This window comes from Coccinella septempunctata, chromosome 1 (assembly GCF_907165205.1).
Source record: "Coccinella septempunctata chromosome 1, icCocSept1.1, whole genome shotgun sequence".
In the NCBI taxonomy this organism is placed as follows: domain Eukaryota; kingdom Metazoa; phylum Arthropoda; class Insecta; order Coleoptera; family Coccinellidae; genus Coccinella; species Coccinella septempunctata.
The window spans coordinates 4,847,401-4,869,919 of NC_058189.1; positions in this window are offsets into that span (position 1 = coordinate 4,847,401).

Below are 22,519 nucleotides of genomic sequence, written 5' to 3' on the forward strand. Positions count from 1 at the left end.
CTTTGGTAGAACAAGGATGGAACGAAGCAAATGACATGGTGGCGCCGCCACGAAACTGATCCCATATCCCCGATTTTCTGAAATGTTGATGCTTGCAAAAAGTGACAAGTGCACACACCAGTGTTTTAGACATCTTATTCTGTCACATAATTCAGGTCACGAAAAAGAATGGCTTTCAATAGCCATTGACAAGGACCACAGACAAACTAACAAGGACTGTCATGTGAAAGGAGTGACTGTACGTAGAGAAGTATTATAGTCTATTCATTTAAGCAAGACAATGCAGTCATGCTGCCCCAGGGCTTATTGCACCAAACTACTTCACACTTTTCATTTTGTCTAATTATCCTATCCGAAATTTGTTTGAGAAGTTTGGCCATTATTTCGGTAAAATGCTTTTTATTCCCTGTTAAACAGTTCAAGTTCAAGGTAAAGTTTGAGCCCAATTCAATTCCGTACAATTTTGACAGTTTAAACCAGGGTCAATGTTAAACTCGGCTAGAATTTTAACTGTACAGGGTGGGCAAAATTGGTGATACCTGAATTACAACTTTTTCAACCCAACGAGATAGAGGAAAATGCATGGCACATCACGGTCGTCTTTTTTCGAAAAACTAATAATACCATCAACTTCATTACTCTATCTTCTTTTGTTTTCGAGTTATAGGTCAAAATTAAAATTTCAACTTTTGTCATTGTCTCCGTTTCTGTTTGAACAAGGATATTGAAATGAAAATATTAAATAGACACTTTTTTATAGCAATCCAGTGGCGTACTATGATTTTTTCCAACAGGTATTTTTACTAAGCTATATATAATCTAAAAATGTATTTTTTCTCATGAAAATAGTAGTTTAAAATGGCTTAGAAAGACTGAGGGCGATTTATGATATATTTCTGAAACGGTAAAAAATGGCGATTCTTTCTAAGTCGTTTTGAACTACTGTTTTCATAAGAAAAAACACAACTTTATGTTATAGCTCAGCAAATAAACCTGTAGGAAAAAATCATAGTACGCCACTGGATTGCTATCAAAAAAGTGTCTGTATTGTGTCTTCATTTCAACATCCTAGCACAAACAGAAACGGAGATAATGACCACAGTTGAAATCGCCCAAATTTAAATTTTGGCTTATAACTCAAAAACAAAAGAAGAATGAGGAAAGCAGTTGATATCATTATGAGTTTCTCAAAAAAGAAGACATGAATGGTACATTCATTTTACTCTATCTCGTAGGGTTAAAAAGTTGTAGTTCAGGTATCACCAATTTTTCCCACCCTGTACTTACTTATGTTTGTTTCGATGTGGACAAGATTGAAATTTTCAAATAACAGTTAATCATTTCCTAGCATATATAGGAACCTCATCAAACGGTTTCAAACTCAGACTTAATTAGTTGTAGACGAAAACTTAGAAAGGTTTCAAATCTTTTCGAATGCCAACGATAATAAGCACAGAAATGTGGCAGGATTTATCAGTAAATCAGTTTGAATAACTCAAAAAAAAATTTTTGTGTACAAAGAAACAAAGTTCAGTAATCAAGAATATAATTAATATCGTCGATGACAAAAGAAATAAAATATTCGCTAGTTTTGAATCCATATTTCACGCAATACATTAAATCGAAATGATACCCCGTTCCAATACAAACAGTATTTACTTTCGAATAGATTCAACTGCAATAATTACTTACAAACAGCGTTATACAAATAACAAAATGAACTGTCATTAAATGACGGCCGATAATATTTACATTGATAGGAATTAATGAAGGCTTCATCAACAGGTTATGACACAAGCATAATTGAACGGATACTGCAAACATTGGCGGTCATCAAAACTTCGATATCCAAGAGCGATATTAAAAGTTGTTTCCAATTAATTTTCGCAGTGCGTCAATTTGTAAACAAACGGTTATTCGCTGTGACATTCATTTTTCGGTTTAACCACTCATTTCTAGGTTGGAAGTGATTAACTTGCCAGATGCCTACTATATGGGTCTAAAATAGCGAAATGAAGTCTATGATCAGAATGATGGATCAAAGTATTTTCAATCCGATATTTTCGGTGCTGAAAATTGAGAGTTTATACAAGCTATCTAAAATTGAACCTTTTATAAGTAGTCACTTAATTTATTTTTGCCACTCTCTTTGAAATACTGAATTCTTTACCCACTACAATATGAAACCATAAAACTTGATTATTTTACTTCAAGTTCACTAGGCCTAGGCTAGGAAAAGCTTGACTCTTTTGTGCATATCTAAGTCAGAACTAATGAACAAAATTTCAAATGACGACATAATTGTAGAGTTTGCTAACAGATAATCGCGCAGGAAGATATTTTAAGACTTTCATGACTTACCTATTTTATTGTCACGGTCAGTTGGATCGTGGCCAACTGATTATAATATATTTGCTGTTTTGTTGTGGTATTTACTATTTGTTTTCAAACCTGCTCTTTTTATATTTGATGTTTCAACTTCTGCGGTTTGTTTTTATATTCTTTAATATTGTTGTTCCAACACTTATCGTATGTTTTGTGTATCTATGGTATTAGTACTTAATGATAATAAATCTTTTTTTTTTGTTTGATTAAAAAACATATCCTTTCTTTTTTAAACTGTGTGCTCAATGAAAATTGATTGATTACGTTTACTGAATGTATATCACTGTGTGACTGATAACCGTAAATGTACCCATTACTCCGCCTCATTAAAAGTATCTGACTGAATTTTATTCAACTCAGAAATATACCTACCTTCTATTTCATATGGAATCTCAACTCAATCGTTGAATGGGGAATTCTTCTCAATTAGGGATATCACTGCAAATGCAAGTTTAAACTGAATAATTATGAGTTTCATTCATGATTTTTTCAAATGCACCGCGCAAACTATTCAGAATCATTCTTCAAATATGGGGTTTAAAATTTAAATCGTTTGGTTTCAAGTTTATGATTTGGTTTATGATTTCGCCTACTAGAAAATACAAAGAACAATGTCCCATCAGCTTGTTTATGAAATAACAGCTGTTGATTTACAGGCGCTTACCGGCGAGCCTCAACAGCAACCGGCCATAAAAAAACCCATAAAATTTTACGACCTTCCTCGTTCGTCGCAGACTTCATAGACAGCCATCTTTGTCTATCTCGTCAAGATGATGTTTTTTTTCCTTTTAGGTGCCACTGAACATAGTTCTTCAGCCACACACTAAAAAATTTGACACTTTAAATTTTATACCCATTTTCATTTTTCATTTTTAAGTGCTTAAAATGATTTTTTTTTGGGAAACGGTTGAAATGGTTATTTCAAAATATTTCTAAATTATACATCATTTTCGTCAGAAGGAGTATTCCAAGTAAATATGATCTGGGAACACTCACATCGATTCCCAGGTCACAATAATACTAATTATTAGTAGGTGACTAAGACCCGTTTGCACCAAACGCACTTAGTGTTAAGTATCCCTTAAAATGAACCCTTAACTTAAATTACGTTGCACCAACTGTTGAGTGACATTTGAATAGCTAAAGCTAGTCTTAAATTTAAACGCTCCTCTAATAACCACTTAGGTATTTAAGGGCGAGATTCTAACCTAAAATAATTTGTTGAACTGGCTGCAGAACTTCCCATTTTTGATTGCTTGGCAATCATTCACTGTATTCGTACCAACAAGGGCAATAAGGACATTTTCTTCACGTTCCTCTTCAACATTAGTAAAACAAATTCACACAACCTTACAAAGAAAGTGTTGTACTTATATAAACTTAGGTACCTTTTATTTGACAATCGTTATCATTATTATCAATATTCATGCTAATTCAACAACAAAAAGTTGTAACTCTTTTTGATAATAATATAATAATTTACTTGACACTGACTGACAGGACAATAAAGTTAGGTTAGTGAAATGACAACGATCATCGGCAACCGGCCAACCAATGAAATGGCTTCATTAGACTAGGATGAAGTTGCACCAAAATAAAAAACTGAAATATCAGTAGATATAAAAACTTAAGGGCCCCTTACTTAAGATTCTGTTAAGCCGAAGTCGTGCAACTGGGAATAAAATTAAGCATCCATTAACTTTAAACGAGGCTTAGTTAGGTACTCCTTTCAAGGGGGATTGGTGCAAACGGGCCTAAATGTCATGTTATTAGGGAATCCAGACCACGTGACTTTCAACTGTCAAATATGGCGCCTGGTTGGCAAACAGAGAATTATGTTTCACTTAAATTTCCTAAAAAAATGGTGAATATCATTGTAGATAATGTATATACACTAAAGTCACGTTCTTATTCATTCAATATATAATTTAGAAAATGTTTTTTTTTGCCTTGCATGAATTGAAATTCAATAATTATGGGTTTCATGAGTTCAGAGCATAACAACCTTGTTGTTTTTTCACCTAATTCTCTTCGCTGTTTTTTTTTCACAAAACTTGTGTGGATCCTTTTCATTATGTAGGACCTTTTGTCAGATAATCAAAATATTATTCTCTATAATTTCTTCATTGAATGTTACCATTTTGGTGCATATATCGTTCGATTTGATTAATGGAAATAAATCATGCAAACTGAAGTACAATAAAATTTATATATCTATGTATATATTTTTAGTATAGTAAATAAATGCAGATCAACACAATTGAGTTTCTCTCAAATATTTTTATTATTCAAACATACGTCAATTTTACTAATGTGAGTAACATTTGATTGATAGGACTCAGTACAGTTGTTGATGTTGATGAAATGTCAGGTTCTATTTCTGGAAAAATAGCTGCTTTGATGAATTTATGATCGAACCCACAATAATACTTCCACAAAAATACATTATTGATATTGTCCATTAGTCACCGAGGAGTGTTTTCAACTTTCTTTTCTAAGTCTTCTATTTTTCTGGTGGCAAATTTGAGTTGCTCAACTTGTGTACTTAACATGGTCATTGTCAAGTCTGTTTGTTTAGCACAGCCTCTCAATCTCGTTTGCCCCGCTTGCTCTGTATCACCCAGATCACTTCCTTCGTTAAACTAAAAAATGAATAGAAAATTTTACATATTTTTTGTAAGTTATACTTTTATAAAAACGTATTCGAAAGAAATCACTGTATATTCAGTTACACTTATAGGTATATGAATACAGACACATAGATATTCTTCTTAGGTACCTACCCGTTATGAAATGTCTGCTACGTACTTCTTGGTTCCTAATAATTGATTCAGTTAGATCTTCTCTCTTGAGCTGCTAACCACAGATCCCTTCTTCGTTAATATGTAGGTAATGCACAGATTTTGTCGCAGTAGGTATACGAAAAAATCCTTATGGTACCGATCTGCACGACTTCCACAAATAACCATAATACTTGTTACAGGCATTTTTCTTCCGGAATAAAACTTAGTTCTCACTATTCACTATATATTTCGAAAAAAATAAACGATATTCAACACCAATCAATGTCAAATATTCAGAAAAAGCTTCCAAAAGTTCCAAATTAGGAAAGGTAAACAAACGTTGTTTGCCAACTAACCGCCATATTGAAATATTTTGACAGGTGATTGGTGATTGGATTGCCTAATTAGGACCATAGTGTACAAAAATCCTAAAGTTACGTTTTCTCTGACACAAAAATTGTCATTAATATTTTGAACTAAGGAATTGTGATATTTGGTAAGGGCGGCAAAATTTGAATAGCCTACTGGCTACAAGTGTGTAAAGCAGCCACTGATTCACTTCCAATGTCCTAGAGCGTCCAAAGAAGTATTTTCTTCAAAAATATTCGGAATAACGTGTTTTTTAAAATAACAACCGAATACCTCCGATACGATTCGCTTCGCTAACGCTTCGCTTCCAAGAATGAGCCGATAGGATCGGCGACGAATCCAACAGAAACGTTTTTTGAAAACAATCAGACTAACGAAGTAATAGAGCGGAGGCGTCCAAGGCATCCCGACGGCCCGGCGGTTTGTACAGACGGTCTCCGGACCGCAGTCCTGTCGCTGCACGGCCATTTCCAAGTGTTCGGGCTCGGTTTCCCCCGAGATTTCCTGCCTCCGCCACACCAAAGCTCTGGCCGCCAATGCAATTATTTATCGTTCATTAGGTGGCCGACCGGAGTCGCCGCAAACTCAATTGAATAACGATTTTCAGGATTTCATACGGCTTTTCGAATGTTTCGATATGGACTTGAATTCTGGGATTACATTATATTTCACGGAATTTCGTAGAGACGCAGTGCTAATTAAATTCTGAGAAATTACCGGGCGCATAAAGGTCAACCTTGCTTTGCAGGTTTCAACCACTCCAACTAATCGACAGCCACCTAAAGTACAGCCGTCTATACGTCTGTGACTAATCCGAGTTGATTATATCGTACAGGATTGTTACTGCAGATGCGAAAACATTAATATTTCGTAAAAAAAAACATGAGGTGAAGTATACAATCCTTCTGAGACATTACATGGTGTATTGAGAATGGTATCTTTTTTTCACGTTTTCGTTGGTAAAATTAAAGGTTAAAGAGATATTTCGTGGAAATTGCCTTCATGTTACTAGTCCGTCATTATATTACAACTATGTAGTATTTCTGGACGATTTTCTTATAGCGTTTTCTATTGGTAAAACTGGTGCAGTGATAGTGCATATTTGGATGTCATTGCAATCATTCTTAAAGCTGCGAAGCTAGTTCTACCAATGGAATTCGCTATAATAGAAAATTTCATTAGTAAAACTGTTACGCATCAAGTGCATATTATAAAAACAGAGCAATAATTGCAAGATTCTTAATCGAGAAGATAAAGCAAAAGGAGGCGCAGGTCACCAATTTGTCGGGAAGCTAAAATGACGTCAGTGGAGGCTTATGTCCATGGGCGCCCGCAGAAATTTTTCTCAGGGGGGGCAAAATATCATCTACGATTAGTTTTACTGAAAGAAAAATTTCTCTAACGGTGTCTATTGAAAAATTTCCAGAAAGAAGAAATCGATTAAATGATCGTCAAAAACGAACGGCTGCATCGAGCTCCATAAAATCTTCAGATTTTCAACTAGAGGAGTTGCTCTTTCAGAATATGTATCACATTTCCATCTACGTTTAGATTTATTGAGAGAAAAATTACTCTAACGGTGACTATCGAGAAATTTTCAAAAAGATGGAATAAATTAAATGATCGTCAAGACCGAACAGCTGCATCAAGCTCCATAAAATTGCTCCAAGAATTTTGAATTCTTGGGCAAAATATTGAACAAAGAAAAAACCTTTTCATATTCTTTTGAGAATCTCGTTTCAAGGGCTGAAATCAGATGATCTAAATATTGGATGAATATAGATTTTTTGAAGTAATCTTCAGCTGAAGATGCTTCATAATTAGATATAAGGTTTGTTCGTAGAGTGGTTCACAACGGTTGTGAACTGTACAGAGCAAGCGCAATTCCATTTCAGGGGGACGAAAATCCATTTGCGCTTGCTCGGTACAGTTTACAACCGTTAGGAACAAGCCTATGTACATTTGTCTACCGCAAATCCGTTGTTTTCCAATCTCTATATTCGAGACTCTGAGCAATAGATGATGCTTTGGAAAAAATTTCTGTGAAGCATGAAGCATGCATCATCGGAACGATATTTTCCACATATATCTATAATAAAATGTATGTGACGTTGAACATCTACAAAATTGTACTGTATTTGCTATTGGTTCCAATATATTTGAATATATGATTGCTACCTTTAAACAAACCACAAAAGTGAAAGAGTTTATTGCAGCCCATAACTGAGCAGCTCTTTTTGTTGTTGAAGAATTCATTGAAATTTTTTTTTAATATAGTTTCAAAGTTCTCAGCGAAAACTCGCAGATTTATATCTAGCTAACCAATGAGTTCCACAAAACAAAGGATAATATTGAAGGTGTTGTGCTGAAAAAAAATAAGGAGATCAGAATCTCAGGGGGGGCCGTGCCCCCCCCCCCTGCGGGCGCCCATGCTTATGTCAAGCTGAATTGACAGAACTGGGGTTGTTAGCAGTGGGGCAGGTTATCTGGACGTTATTATTAAGAATAATTGTTTACACCTGTCTATTCTTCATTGCTCTGAACGAGTTAAGACCTCTTGTGGGCCAATTGTGTTTAAATTAGTAAATCTCATTTTATTTTAATTATAGTTTACTATCGAGCTGTGTTCTGATGACGAGTTTGAACATATTTGTGCCTTACCTGCTTGTTGCTTGTTAATTTAGATTTTTGTTCAATTCGTTTCTGCTAGCCGCCATTTGATTCGGCTGATTGTATTAAGATTGGTCTCTATATGACCATGAAATTTGTCTATTTTAATATTGTAGCTTTCATGTAAGTGTTGTTCATTTATAATTTATGACCTATGTGACTAATGTATATTCTTTGATGCTTTTTGACTTGAAAATGAGACTAAATTGAAAATTTTGAAATTATAGCAGTCTTCAACATCTAATAAAGGTTGTAGGACATTTTTCTCTTCGTTTATGATGAACTACCCGCACTTATCAATCTCCCAATTTATCCAATTTAATAATAATAGTTAACTTTAGTCCGTGAATGAATTAGAAGTACTGAGGAGACTAACACCGCTTTAAATTCGCTTTATATCCGCTTTATATCCGGTTATATCTGTTATATCAGCTTTCAGCTTTGCTGCCTGGAGCTGTGTTGAAGCTGCCAGCTTAGCTTATTGAAGCTGTGTTGATGCTGCCAGCTTAGCTGCCTGAAGCTGCCAGCTAAGCTGTCTCAAGCTGTGTTGAAGCTACCTGCTCAGCTGCTTGGAGCTGTGTCGAAGCTGCCAGCTTAGCTGCCTGAAACTGTATTGTAGCAGACAGCTAAAATGGGTTGTGTACCCGCTTTATATTCACCCTAAAAAAAGCATGAAGTAGCTCTAATACCAACACTAAGGTAGGTACCTTTCTCCTAACGCAAAAGTCTCAAGTTCGAATCCGGCCTGACAAAATCTTGAACCTGCTCACCCCCTCAAACCTTATCCTCTGTCCCCTCACCCTCTCAGACCCCCTACCGGATGCAGATCGAACCTTAGATTTCCTTATGGGAATTCACATGTAAAAATGGCCAAAATTGCTCCAGAACTCTCGTTGCCTATACTCGTCACGACTATGCAACACAATATCTCCTTTGTCAAATTGTTCTCCAGCTATCACCACTGCTACTTCGGTCGTGTAAGGCGCATTATATCGTCCTCTGTGTTCTCCAACAGGTACTTTATTTGCATGGATTACGACATTGATGTCGGGGGTATCTACTCTCTCAATCGCAGTTTTAAAAGAATGTATGTAGCAGTTATGAGAATGTAACATATTTTGTAGGGATCTGATCAATCTGACCAATCTATCAATTGGCTGTGCGACACTTGAACATCGCGTTAATGTTGTGTATCTGGATCTAAAATAAGTTGTAGCAAACTATCAGTTGAGTGATACAGGCATTAAACTACGCCCAACCACTTGCTTACTCATTTGTCATTTAAAATGCGTTATTATAATGGCGTATATTGCGCATGAATTCCGGATCTCGGATGATCAACTGCGTTGACATTTGCCAATATGAGAGTTCGCTTGCAATATTGTAAAGGAATTCATTCATTCATTAATTGCTGTATCCCGTTACCGAGAATAAATCTACAAAAAGACTCAAAAACAAAACTATCGTTGCGATCAAACTTATAATTTCTTACTGTGTGTCCTTCTGTGACTGAAGAGACCTAACCGTGACCTGCAGATCCTTTCACACTCCGGGCATGGATATTCACCAACCAGATCAGGGCGCCGCTGTATTCTTCTCGAGTCTCCATTATAACTGTTGACTAAAGACCTCCACTGTGATCTACCTAACGCTAGTTGTTTCCATTTATGAATTGCATTAACTGATTTTAGGGGTTGATGCAGTATATTCTTAAACCGCTCATACTGGCCTCCTGGTTTCCGAGCTCCCTCTGTGAATTCGCCATACAGAGTTATTTTGGGTAGTCTTGTGTCTTGCGTCCTCAGAATGTGGCTGCTCCTACTGAGTCGGGCCCTCGTTACTTGAGTCTCAACTGTTATACAACTCGCGCGCTGCAAGACTTCCGCATTTGAAACTTTGTTGCACTGATGTGCATTATTTGTCTTTGATGATGTTGCGTTTGTTCAAGCTGTTCTGTCGGCTGTAGGGCGTCCAGCTTTCGCTTCCGTAAAGAAGCGTTGGGAGGACCACTGCTTTGTAAACAGCTCTCTTAGTCTTCAGATTGAGGTCGTGATTTTAAAACACTCTGTCCTTCAGCTCCCAGAATGCCCGTGATGCCGAATTGATACGGTTGTGTATTTCCGTGTCTAGGTTAGCCCTAGAGTTTATGAAGCTTCCCAAGTATTTGAACTGCTCGACCTGTTCTAGAGTTTTATTCTCCAGGCTGATATCTGTTTGAAGGCTTTCTGGCGGACTTACCAGGATTTTTGTTTTGCCAATATTGATTTTAAGGCCTAAAGCTTCGTAAATATGTTTATAGGTATCCAACCTTACTGTAGATACTCTGAGCTGCTAGCGATAAGTGCGCAGTCGTCTGCATAAGTTCTGTGATATATTTTGTACCGGCTTTTTCTCTGAGGCGCTTCAGGTTAAACAGGCCTCCATCAAATCTGAATTGTAATCCAACACCTCTTACAGGCATACGCATTTCAGCAATAATCGAGACAGCTTTGGCGAAAATATTGAACAGTTTAGGCGCTAACACGTTCAGGTGTTGACTGCGCGTATTCGCCAATATGCATGAAAGTTCGCTTGTAATAGTGTATTAAAAGGAATGGACATTACTAAGCAAACATAATCTTTAAAAGTCAGAGCCCATTATCTATAACATGTAAAAATAAAATAAATATTCTGAAAATAATATTTTTTTCTAAATATAATATTCAGCTTGACGATAATTCTCAGTTGCTCGAGCAATCAAAGTTTTGTGATACTTTTTTTTTCGAAACAATACGCGAGCCATGCCAAAAGCTCTAGCTTGTATCATTCCCATTATTAAAAGTATTTTGGATGAAACGAAGCCCTATTTACCAGGAAAAAATACTAGAGAAACAACTATGTATTTCCTTTGTTGTTTCGGCTGCCATATGAATGTCAATTATTTAGAGCAATCCTGCAAACAGGGAAATAATTGCTCTAATTGCCTCAATTCCTTTGTTCAATCAGGAATTTCAATCAACACAAAGCTTTTGTGATTCGTTGATTTCCACCTCTGCTTTTCGTCCCCTTGGCGGATTTTCATGACGTTCAATTACAATTAACTAACTCGTTAGGGAAACGCTAATTTAACAAACTTATCTACTCGACGTTGTAGAGAACGCTCGGCATGATAGCACTCTTGGTTCAATCCATCACACCTTTGAAATTCCATTTTCTCGTTAAATTATAAGCCGTATCGCTTGTCTGGAATCTGGCATCTCTTGGCGTTTTACAGGTGAATATCTATTTTAACAGGCGCTTGTATATATTTTACTATATGTATGAAGATGCGATGTCATGTTTCGGTAATGTTGTATGGATTAAACATAAGGCATGATGATACAGCTACCGAGCCTATTGGGCCTTGTCCGATTTCGGGCAGGTATTTTATGAATATTTCATTCTTGTACCAGAATAACTGAAAACAACGTGTTGTTTATTTTCCTTCAGAAAAGTTCGAAATTCAGGTTATTGTTATTGGCCCTTCTTGAAGCGCTCGACCATACAATATTTAGTTCAGTTGCTTAATTGTATGAAAATATTATTGAATATAATGAAAAATTCATAAATCTAATGCGTGCATATCGGTCCCTTTCAGAAGGTTATCATAAAAGAGATAGACAGACGAAGGATCATTTATAAAATAACGTGCTTTAAAAAAACGTCGTCAAGTGGGCTATGGAATTTTGAAAGTTCATATATATATATATATAGATATTTGAAAAATAGAATTATCCAAATGAGGCCTTAGGAAAAAATCACACAGTGTGAGAGGAGAAGATCGTGAAGGAAATTCATGTTCGCTTTCAGAGCTCATGAGCCAATACTGAATCATTTCCTTAGAGTAGCTAAGATTTCTACAGCCGTTGAAAATAACTATTGGACAATTCTTCAAAATTCAATTTAGCTATTTATTTATTTAGCCTATAGCATTTTATACAATATAAGAATATAATAGAATCTACAATTTCTATAAATATAATCAATCGTCATAATTTCTCTGTAATAACATTTTGCTGTTAAAGTTCCCTCGAAGCAAATAAGTCCCACAATTTACCATTGACTAATGCATACCAAACTCCAATATTTGCATGATACAAGGGTTGGTATCAACCTACCAATTTTTTTTTTGTGCCCACGAGGTAGGGGGAAACCGATACCTTCTTCCCCCTTATCGGCATGATTCTAACCTCACCTAACCCCGCGGCCGGTTGCATGTACATGCCGCACCTTCACTAAACACGAGCAGAACCACCAGGCCGCAAAATGGCAAAATCGAAGGCCTACATTTGCCGTATTTAAGGATCAATTTTCTCGTAAACTAGTGATTCTATAGTGCTCAAATTGCTATACCTGCATCACCTGGTAGTGTTTATTCTTCCTGCAAATTATTATCAAAATCGGAGAGACAGATTGTTTAACTTTCATCTCGTTTCTCTGTTAAACTACTGATTATATATCATATTGGTACAGAAAATTCACTAAATTCTGTAGAAACACCGTGCACAATATTGTAACAAATCGAATACAGAAATATGGTGAGCCGCTGCCGGTCAAAGGGGATATGCGCTGAGTGAACATATACGACGCTTCCCACCCGCGCTTTCTACCCGCGCTTCCCACCTACGCATTCTACCCGCGCATCCCAACCCACGATTTCTACCCGCGCTCTGGACCCACGTATTCTACCCGCGCTTTGCACCCACGATTTCTACCCGCGCTTTGCACCCACGTTTTCTACCCCCGCTCTGGACCCACGTACTCTACCCGCGCTTTGCACCCACGTTTTCTACCCGCGCTTTGCACCCACGTTTTCTACCCGCGCTTTGGATCCACGTATTCTACCCGCGCTTTAAACCCACGATTTCTACCCGCGCTTCAAACCCAGGGTTTCTACCCGCGCTTTGCACCCACGATTTCTACCCGCGCTTTGCACACACGTATTCTACCCGCGCTTTAAACCCACGATTTCTACCCGCGCTTTAAACCCAGGATTTCTACCCGCGCTTTGCACCCACGATTTCTACCCGCGCTTTAAACTCACGATTTCTACCCGCGCTTTGCACCCACGATTTCTACCCGCAACTATGACTCTTAAGGTAGTTAAGGTAGTAATGCCCATTACTACCTTAACTCTCAATGTAGTTAAGGTAGTCCGATGCCCATGACTACCTTAACTACCTTGAGAGTCATAGTTACTTTTTGAATTAAAAGTAACTAGAAAGTTACTTTCTGGGCCTATATCTACGTCAGAATGTTATAGTTAGAAGAATTAAAAGTAACTATGACTCTTAAGGTAGTTAAGGTAGTAATGGGCATTACTACCTTAACTACCTTAAGAGTCATAGTTACTTTTAATTCTTCTAACTATAAAATTCTGACGTAGATATACGCCCAGAAAGTAACTATGACTCTTAAGGTAGTTAAGGTAGTAATGCCTATTACTACCTTAACTATGACTCTTAAGGTAGTTGAGGTAGTAATGCCCATTACTACCTTAACTACCTTAAGAGTCATAGTTACTTTCAATTCAAAAAGTAACTATGACTCTCAAGGTAGTTAAGGTACTCATGGGCATCGAACTACCTTAACTACCTTAAGAGTCATAGTTACTTTTAATTCAAAAAGTAACTATGTATATATATATATATATATATTACTATATATATATATATATTACTACCTTAACTTTTAATTCTTCTAACTTCAACATTTTGACGTAGATATACACGTCCAGAAAGTAACTATGACTCTTAAGGTAGTTAAGGTAGTAATGGGCATTACTACCTATGTATCTATTAACTATGTAAAGAAAAATAAACAGACATGTTCATGGCAACGCTTCCATAGCTTACGACATTTGCGACAAATTATTGAGATTTTTTGGAATTTATCTAACCTTTTTACAAATGAGAAACAAATAAAATATAAAACAATACACGCAAGGTAACGGGTTTTACTGGCTTAAGAAAAGGTAACTGACTCTCCTGCGGCTCGTCAATTATATCCTTCATTCGCCAGTAAAAACCCTCTTACCTTGCTAATAATGTTATATACTATAACCAGCTTAGAACATAGAACATGTTCTAAGATAACCAGTTTTAGGGCCTTAAAATCACTTTTGAAACAAAGATGGCGCTCACATCACTTAAGTCACTTCGTTATCTTTCTACTCTATATATATAATCTTTGACTATGACCATTCCTGACTATTACTGACTCAAAATGTCAAAATTACTACTGGTATTTCTAACATAATTGGAACCCATTCCAAAACTGTATGAAGCTGATCATCAATGATACGCTTCTGTTTGCCAAACGAAGATTTTTCTTTAATTTTGAAATAACAAAATCCAGATAAATCGCCTCTCATCAACACGACTTGCATATGCATATATACAGTAAGCCAGCGTGTTGAAATGATTTGTCACAGAGGCAGGGACATAATTCCGATCCTTTTCAACCCATTTCGGAAAGACTCACTCCAAAAGGTAACATGTGAAACACAGTAATTCCAGGACGTTACGCACGCCTGACTAACAAAGGACTCCGCGCGACTGAGGCTGCGGCGAGACTCGTTATCCTCTTTCCTTCATCGAACTGCTTCATTACGGAGTGCTTTCTCGTTTTTGTTTCGCATCAGGGTCTGTTTCTGTTTTGTTTTGTTCTTTTGCTCTGTAACGGCACGATTCTCACTGGGAAAAATTACCGAACGGGGCGCGGGATCCACTAATTTCGGTCCTTTCTTCAGCCGAATAAGTTCTTTTCGGAATTTTCAAGAGGAATGAGTGAAGCTTTTGTCCGCGATACTTTTTTTTCAGTCCCGGCACATTAATGCGGTAAAATGATAGGAAAGAAACGCGGAACCTTTATATCGAGTTGTTTTAGCGTGTTGTACTCGGGGCATAATGGTTCCCTTTCTGAATAGTTTCCGTGCCCTCATTACTTTTTTCTGGCACACCGCTATATCGAAAAAGTAAATTCCTGTGAAGGCTATTAAGCATTGCACACGTTATGGCGCGCTTGTTCCTATAAATAAGTTATCATTTTGCCCAAAACCTTTTTATTTATAATAAAGAATGATCTGAGGCATGATCATTCTTCACAGGGTGGCAATGAATGCAACAATAAAGCGGGCTGCGGACTACGAGCGATAATATAATATATATTATATCTCACATATTACATAAAAATCGCTTCAAAAGAAATAACATGTAACACCGCGCATTAATGCTATAATATATATCTATATCCGGGCGATATATTAAGTATCTGCAGAGATATGCTTTTCGAGCGATATTTCAGAATATATCCCACCTCCCACCTTACGTCTAAACCCCCGCGCCACGAAATTGCAACTCAGTTTCACGCCTTTCGGGCAGTAGACACGGTGGAATTTTTCTAACCTCTTTAATAAAATGGAACGTTTAATTGAAAGCGTAAGGGAAAATCCATGTTTATGGAAAGTGGATGAAGAATATTACAAAAATAGTGAAATGAAGGAAGCAGCATGGAGAAAGGTTATAGTGGAATGCGAATGATCAGATGGTACGTCCTAATTTATTTATTTTTTTTTAATAATAAAAAGAAGTCATGACAAATTTGCATTAATACATATTAGATAATAAGTATGTACAAGTGAATACATTATTTATAAACATTTATGTTTTTAATAACAGGAAAAGTTTAATATTTTCTATTACCTAGTCTAAATTAAGTTACAATAATTATTCAATTATTTCAATAGCCGCGTTTTTTGCCAAGGAACAATACCAATATTATTGAAATATCTACAGAATTCTTCTCGTATAAAAAAACAATCATTTGAGTATCTACAACCAGAATGAGCAATTGGCATTAGTTGACTTTCATCTAAATTTTCAATTTCATTATCATTCATGTTGTAATAATTGTATTTGATTAAATAATTATGTATGTAAAATTTTTATATCCTAATCTGCTGCACGCTTAATATAATATGATATTATATCTCATGATAGAGCTATAATATATATTATATTATCGCTCGTAGTCCGCAGCCCGCTTAAGAATTGATTCAGATGCATACCACCCGCTGATATGAATATCAACAAGTGTTACGATCTGAATCGAACTAGTCAATTTTCCATCGTCAATGGACGATGACGGGTACTCTAAGATCCATAAAACTAGATGTTTGATTTCGTCTTTTTAACCTTCATTCAAATGTCGAATGAAATATAATGTTATATTTAAAAAAAGATTGTATTGCTAGTATATTATGCCACTCTACAGGGTGTTTCATCATAAACTGGACAAACTCATATGACGTGTAGAGAACATCGGGAGAATCATTTTTTTCTTATGAAATATTTCCCGTTTTCGAAGCATAAGGGAGATACACGGTGTTTAATGTCATTTTCGAGCGTTATTATATTGAGTGTGGTCGGTTATCTATAAGACTGGAAGTAATGGTTTCTTGTCATATCGTAGTATTTTTGGATGCTTCATTCAGAAATGGTGTAGAGCACCGAAAAAAAAATTACAAAATGGCGGAAAACCTGCAATGTTCGTGATTTTTTTTTTCGGTTGCCAAATTGATTTTCATTTCCTAAATTAACACAATTTTTAAAGGATATCTGTGAAAAAAATTTTTCAGAAATCGAACACAATTTTTTTTTTACATGTCTACAGCGAAAAAAAAATTTCACTCGAAATTGATGAAATTTTTCACGATTGTACTTACTTTCATACCTAACACGAATATCAAAACAGAATCGAAAAATATCAAACGGTTTCGTTTTTACAGCCATTCAAATGTCCCGTTCGAATATCTGAAATAATAAAAAAACATGACACAGCTTGTGTTCTTAGGCCCATAATTTTTGAATTTGTATGTCGAAACATTTCAGATTGCAAAATGAATTTAAAAAAAATCAGTGAAACTTCATTGAGAGTCGAACTCCCTGCTCTGAGTTAAGTACCTATTAAAATAAATGTGGAATCTGAATTGAGACTGTTCAAAGGTTTTTAATTTTCGTTGCCAAGCAATGGCAGCTCATAGAATTTGACAGAGTATTTGAATTTAACTGAATATAATATTGCAACTATCTTGAAACCAATTTATGCAGTTTGAGTAGAAATTGGCGGTTAATACTTCCCAGATATTAATGGCATGGCATTATTGCGGAAATTTCTACGAATAATTCCACCATTTCATAAACGCAACAAAAAAAACCTATTAGTATAAAATTTATTCATAATTCGTTCTCAAAAATATTGCCATTTTTCAGGATACACTTTCTCGCCCTTTTCGCCACACTATCCACCGCTGAACGAACCATTTCCGGGTTTCGGCGAATCTCTTCGGCGGCTGATTCGATTCTTTGAATCAGTTCTTCTCTCGAAGTCACTGGAGCTCGCTTATCATAAACAAGACTCTTCATATGACCCCAGAAATAAAAATCCATAAGTGTAAGATCTGGAGAACGAGGAGGCCATGCGACAGGTCCCAATCGGCCCATACATCGGCGAGGGTATTGAGAGTCTAAAAATTCTCGTACACTCCTCACTGTGTGAGCAGGGCAACCATCATGCTGGTACCATATTCCTTGAAAGTGACTCAAAGGAATATCTTCCAATAGATCAGGCAGAGTTTCCCTCAAAAATTGATTATAGCCATTTCCAGTCAATGTTTCAGGAAGAATCTACGGTCCTATAATGAATCCATCCTTCATTCCCGCCCAAACATTGACAGAAAATCTCTTCTGGCTATTTTTTGCTACTGTTGCATGTGGATTTTCCCTTTGCCATATTATATTATTTTTTTTGTTGAAGAAACCATCTCTGTGGAATGTTGCTTCATCCGTAAACAGTATGAGACGTAGGAAATTAATATTCTCACGTGTCCTTCTTAAAATAAATTCACAGAATTCTTTCCTCTTCTCAAAATCACCTTCTTCTAAGGTTTGACATGAATGGAAATGGTACTGATGGTAGCGATTTCTTTTCAAAACTCTCCATACAGTGGATTTACTCTTATTCACACCATCGGATTTTCACTCACTAAATCCAGGATACGTTCTTCGTTATTTCGGATTGTTTCCTTCTTCTTGTGGTGAAGAATACCTTCTTCACGTAATTTACGCACTGTTTCTATGAAAGTTTTAAAATTAGGAACGTTTCGGCTTGGAAATCTGCGAGCGTAAATTTCCCTTGCTTTTCTCCCTGAGGAATTCGCTTCATAATAAGCCTGAACCATATCATTTTTTTCTAAAAGTGAATATTTCATTTTCGTTTGCATACAAATCGTTTCAATATACTTGAATTATTCAGTAAAATTCAAATACTCTGTCAAATTCTATGAGCTGCCATTGCTTGGCAACGAAAATTAAAAACCTTTGAACAGTCTCAATTCAGATTCCACATTTATTTTAATAGGTACTTAACTCAGAGCAGGGAGTTCGACTCTCAATGAAGTTTCACTGATTTTTTTTAAATTCATTTTGCAATCTGAAATGTTTCGACATACAAATTCAAAAATTATGGGCCTAAGAACACAAGCTGTGTCATGTTTTTTCATTATTTCAGATATTCGAACGGGACATTTGAATGGCTTTAAAAACGAAACCGTTTGATATTTTTCGATTCTGTTTTGATATTCGTGTTAGGTATGAAAATAAGTACAATCGTAAAAAATTTCATCAATTTCGAGTGAAATTTTTTTTTCGCTGTAGACATGTAAAAAAAAAGTTGTGTTCGATTTCTGAAAAAAATTTTTCACAGATATCCTTTACAAATTGTGTTAATTTAGGAAATGAAAATCAATTTGGCAACCGAAAAAAAAAATCACGAACATTGCAGGTTTTCCGCAATTTTGTAATTTTTTTTTCGGTGCTCTACACCATTTCTGAATGAAGCATCCAAAAATACTACGATATGACAAGAAACTATTACTTCCAGTCTTATACATAACCGACCACACTCAATATAATAACGCTCGAAAATGACATTAAACACCGTGTATCTCCCTTATGCTTCGAAAACGGGAAATATTTCATAAGAAAAAAATTATTCTCCCGATGTTCTCTACACGTCATATGAGTTTGTCCAGTTTATGATGAAACACCCTGTATATATATACAAATGTATTATTAAAGACTCTGCGATTCATCCTATACTTCCTCATATAGGGTTAGGGTCTTTTTCTATCGGACACCCTGTACATATAGCAATAGAACTGATAACGGTATGATTCTGTGCGGGAGCAATTTATACTTAGTTTAGCACTTCTCTGCTTAAAACACAAATAATGCTGCTCTGGGCCCATGTTGAACACCATGAGCAAAGATTATCTAATCTTTGACCCTGAGCAGATACATAAAGTACCCAACCGTCAAATTCGTTCGAGTTTCCGAGTCTGTTTTTGCTACTAAACCTGTGACAAGTCCAAGTGGGGTATCGGTATCGCAGGTATCGGTTCCAGAACCATTGTTGTTTCTCCTGTACACATCTGATATGCCCTCAGGTCTTTATTAAGTTTCTTGTTTTATGCTTGCGGATGATAATACTAATAATAATAATAATACCATATGAAGAAAGAGTTAACGGAGGAGTTCACCCGCAGATTGAGAAGGATGAAGGCGATTAATACATACGCTTGCTCAGCACTGAGCTACTCATTCGGTATTATCTCTTTGACCACCACAGATTTAGCAGCCCTACAGGGAAAAAGAAGGACGACGCTGACAAAACATAATAAACATCACCCGAAAAGCTCAATAGAACGGACAGAGCTGCCATGACACCTCGGGGGAAGAGGAATTGTTGTCTTGTCCAACCGCATGTCCGAGGAAATTGAAGGACTTCGAATATATTTCCTGAACAAGGCTGCTTCGTCAGAACTCCATCGGGTAGTTTATGTTGCTGATAGTTCTACTCCGTTGAAGCTACAACAGGACCACTACAAACTGTCGAACACTCTGCTCAAAGCAAAATGCAGAAACTGATTGGCAAACCTTTGCATGGAAGGCACCAGAACGAGCTCAATCATGATTACGTCGACATATGTGCGTCGAACTACTGGTTGGCGCCTTGGATGAAGACATTGTCAATAGTCTCCTAACACTATTCCGCAAGATCTGGGAACAAAAGGAGATGTGCCACAACTTCAGAGACGCTTTATAGTTATCAACCTCTATAAGAACAAAGGCGATACGTCAAATTGCAACAATTACAGGGGCATATCGTTGCTTAGTGTGGCCGGTAAAATTCTCTCGAAGATTATGGCTAATCGTCTGATTCCACTCTTAGAAAAGCTATTTTCTGAATCCCAGTGCAGCTTTCGACCAAATCGAGGTACGGTGGACCTAATTTTTACACTGCGACAGCTGCGCTGAGAAGGCCCGTGAACAACAATCAAGGATCTATACAGCCGACCTACATCGATTTAAGTAAGGCATTCGACTCGGTGAATTGGAGAGCGCTCTGGAAAATCTTGGGAGTACCCGAAAAAAAAGCCTTCATACCAACAACACCGCTAGAATACAGAATAATGGTTCTACAACCGACCATTTCTCAACCAACTCTGGAATAAAACAAGGCTGCGTGTTAGCGCCTTTTACTGTTCAATGTTTTCGCCATAGCTGTATCGATAATTTCTGACATGAGTATGCCTGTAAGAGGTGTTGGGATAAGATTCAGATTTGATGGAGGCCAGTTTAACCTGAAGCGCCTCAGAGCAAAAACCCGTACCAAGTTTATCACGGAACTTCAATATGCTGACGACTGTTCACTTATCGCAATTCAGAGGATCTACAGATAATGTTGGACACCTATAAACATATATAAGAAGCTTTAGGCCTTAGACTCAATATCGACAAAACCAAAATCATGGTATGTCCGCCAGAAAGCCTTCAAACAGATATCAGCCTGGAGAATGAAACTCTAGAACAGGTCGAGCAGTTCAAATACTTGGAAAGCTTCATAAATACTAGGGCTAACCTAGACAAGGAAAAATAAAACCGTATCAATTCGGCATCACGGGCATTCTGGAAGCTAAAGAACAGAGTGTTTCAAAATCACGACCTCAATCTGAAGACAAAGACACCTGTTTACAAAGCAGTGGTCCTCCCAACGCTCCTTTACGGAAGCGAAAGCTGGACGCCCTACAGGCGACATATTAAACAGCTTGAACAAACGCAACAACGTCATCTAAGACAGATCAAGTAACGAGGGCCCGACTCAGATGGAGCGGCCACATTCTGAGGATGCAAGACACAGGACTCCCCAAAATAGCTCTATATGGCGAATTCACTGAGGGAGCCCGGAAACCAGGAGGCCAGTATAAGCGGTTTAAGGATACACTACATCAATCCCTAAAATCAGTTAATGCCAAGCATAACTGGGAACAACTAGCGTTAGACAATCCCCTGGAGGTCTTTTTGGTACACAGTTATAATGGAGACTCGAGAAGGATACAGCGGCGGCCAGATCTGATCCATGCACGGAGTGTGGAAGGATCTGTAGGTCACGGTTGGGTCTCTACAGTCACAGGAGGGCACACAGTCGCAATTAGCACTGAAAAATTATAAGTCTGTTCTCACTTTTTTTCTTTGTTTGGTCTTTTTGTAGATTCATTCCCGGTAACGGGATACAGCAATGAATAAAAAGTGAACGTTCCTCTAGAGAGCAGTGTGAAAGCCGCAAAAGTCTAAAGTCATTATATTCTTTATTTCCACATGAAACCCCAAGTCATAATGAAATAGTGTTCAAAATGGAAACAGAGTCAGATAAAAAATATAAACAAAATGACAAGAAACAATTTAGTCTTCCCAAACTCAAGCCAAAAACTCTAATCTCTAACTACTAAGCTCTACACACACCTGCCACTGAACACAAAATACTACAGGAGGAATAAAACACTGTTTTAAACGGTGTAAAGACTAGCTGCTGCCTTCAAACTTGGAAAAATGTGTCGTTCTACATATTGGACAGAATGATCCTCGTCTTTGCTACACTTTTAGATGACCACCATCTGGCTCAGACTTCCTCTCATAATGATCTTGGCGTTATTGTATCTAAAGCATCGAAGGACAAATTCCTGACAACACCTAGGTAGCATTTCCGGACAGAGTTTTCCAAGGCTGGAACTCATTACCAGCGGAAGTTTTAAATTCACCCAGCGTCAATTCACTCAAAAATTGTTTAGATCTATTGTTGAATAATGTTTGATTTGCTTCAACTTTACACACACGTAGCTTAATTCTTGTTTTTTTTATATCTGATTCTTTGTTTTCATACTCTGTTTTCTTCAT